Genomic DNA, 2578 nt, shown 5'->3' with positions numbered 1-2578 from the left:
CTTAGGTTGCATCTTAGTTTAGTTTTCTTTCTTATATCAATAACATAGTTTATGCTAGGACGTAGATCTCTGAATATAGAACTAGCACCGTTTGATCCTGAGATTGAAAGAACAATTCGTGAAAGATTGAGAAATAATCCTGTTGAAATGGCGAATGAAACTGAAGTTAAAGCTCTCAAAGATTATTCAGCTCCTGTCCAATTTAATGCGCCTTCATGCATAGTGTTGCCAACCACTATGGCAGCACACTTTGAACTTAAACCTGGAGTCATACAATTGTTGCCATCCTTTTATGGATTGGACAAGGAGGACCCATATCATCATGTGAAAGAATTCTTAAACATTTGCTCCACCTTTAAGTTCCAAAACTTCTCAGACGATTTGATCCGGCTACACCTGTTTCCTTTTTCTTTGAAGGATAAGGCGAAAGCATGGTTGAATTCTCTAGAAGTTGGATCTATCACTACATGGGACCAACTGTCTAAGAAGTTCTTAAACAAGTTCTTCCCCGTTCACAAAACCAATGCCCTCCGTAGAGAAATTACTAACTTCACACAAAAAGAGGGCGAGCACTTTCATGAATGTTGGGAAAGATGGAAGGACTTGCTTCTTAAATGTCCTCACCATGGTTTTGAGAAGTGGCAACAAGTTCAATACTTCTATGACGGTCTGACACCACAGAACCGTCGCATGGTTGATGCCACCAGTGGAGGGTCATTCATGACCAAAAGTGATGTCGAAGCGTGGAACTTCTTTGAAACCTTGTGCGAAAATTCCCAGTAATGGGATTATTCAAATAGAGGTGACAGAAGTCCCCAACCACAAAAGAGAGGTGGTATCATACCAGAGCTGAGCGCCAAGCTTGATAACCTGACAAAGAAAGTTGATGCTCTGGTATTAAATAATGGACCACCACAAACAGCTCAAGTCGAGGCATATGCCACATGTTCTAGTCCTGCCCATCCTATGTAGTCTTGTCCATCTGGTGCAGCATTCCCAGAACTTCTCTCTGAACAAGTTCATGCTATGAACACTTTTCAAAAATCTGGGAATGATCCTTACTCGAACACATACAACCCAGGGTGGGCTAGACATCCAAATTTCTCTTGGGCAAAAGGACCACAACAAGGAGGACCATCTGGAAATCCTCTCATGCAACCGCACCTCCAAGTTGGCAGTCAACAACCTCAACAGTTTCCACAATATCAACAACGGCCTACACAATCAAGGAAACCATCTCTTGAGGATACACTCCATCTTTTCATGCAGAGTTCTCTCCAATTCCAAAAAGACACCCAACAAACCTTATTGGCCTACCAGTAAAGCTTACATACAAATGCACAATCCATTGCCAAGCTGGAAGTACAAATGGGTCAACTAGCTGCCACATTGAGTGAGAGAGAGAAGGGCAAGTTCCCTAGCCAACCTGAGGCTAATCCAAAGGGACAGTATGAGATTGGCTCTAATTCCAACCAAGGGCAATATCATGAACAGGCCAAATCGATCACTACCCTTAGGTCAAGCAAGCAGATTAATAATAGAGATGCCTGGGGATGAATCAAATTCTAAAACAGAAGAACAAGATGAAGCAGAGAGCCATACCAATGCATCCAAAGTCCAAAAGCTCTCTGACTCTCCAAGAGCCACTAATGTGCCACTTTATGTGCCCAAAGCACCCTTTCCTCAACGTCTGGCACTAATAAAGAAAAGAAATAACTTTGATGAAATCTTGGATGTGTTTCAAAAAGTGCAAGTCAACATCCCGTTGCTTGACGCTATCAAACAAGTCCCTGCTTACGCTAAGTTTCTTAAAGATTTATGCACTCAAAAACGTAAGCAGAATGTTCATAAGAAAGTCTTCCTTGCAGAGCAGCTCAGCTCCATGATTCAACATAACACCCCTCCTAAATTTAGGGATCCAGGAGCTCCCACCATTTCTTGCGGCATAGGAGATCATAAGATCGGGAGGGCATTACTCGATTTAGGGGCGAGTGTCAATTTGTTACCATATTTGGTTTATGAGCAGCTAGGACTTGGTGAGTTGAAACCGACTAAGGTAACATTACAACTAGCCGATAGATCTGTCAAGGTGCCCCGGGGTGTTATTGAAGATGTGTTAATCTAGGTTGATAAATTTTATTTTCCAGTGGATTTCATAGTTATAGATACTCAGCCTGTCCAGAATCTTCATAGTCAGATCCCAGTCATTTTGGGTCGTCCATTTTTGGCCACATCTAATGCTATTATCAATTGCAGGAATGGAGTTATGAAATTGTCCTTTGGTAACATGAATATTAAACTTAATGTTTTTAATGCAGGACAACAATCCTCAGATTTGGATGACATATTTGAAGTGGATATGATCGAGAGCCTTGTGCAGGACTCCTTCCGTACATCTTTTGAAGATCGTCTTGAGACCTGCTTAGCACAATCAGGCATGGATTTTGACATTGATAGTCCCATCCATGAAGTCAATGCATTGCTCGACTCTACTCCTATATTGGAGACTGAAAAATGGAGAGCGAAAGTGGAACCTCTTCATCCCTCTGAGACTCTTCCTGACAGCACAGTTTGTAAC

At 41.9% G+C, this 2578-nt stretch overlaps 1 non-coding gene across 1 annotated transcript; it reads right to left on the bottom strand.

Annotated features, from left to right (window-relative positions):
* Positions 1 to 525: 525 nt before the first annotated feature.
* Positions 526 to 632, bottom strand: LOC131244712 (small nucleolar RNA R71). The gene has a single exon (XR_009170489.1). It is a non-coding gene; the product is annotated as a small nucleolar RNA R71 (small nucleolar RNA).
* Positions 633 to 2578: the final 1946 nt, after the last annotated feature.

Source organism: Magnolia sinica, chromosome 4 (assembly GCF_029962835.1).
Source record: "Magnolia sinica isolate HGM2019 chromosome 4, MsV1, whole genome shotgun sequence".
Lineage (NCBI taxonomy): Eukaryota > Viridiplantae > Streptophyta > Magnoliopsida > Magnoliales > Magnoliaceae > Magnolia > Magnolia sinica.
Note: the sequence above shows the minus strand (reverse complement) of the source record. Positions and strands in the feature narration are given on the sequence as shown.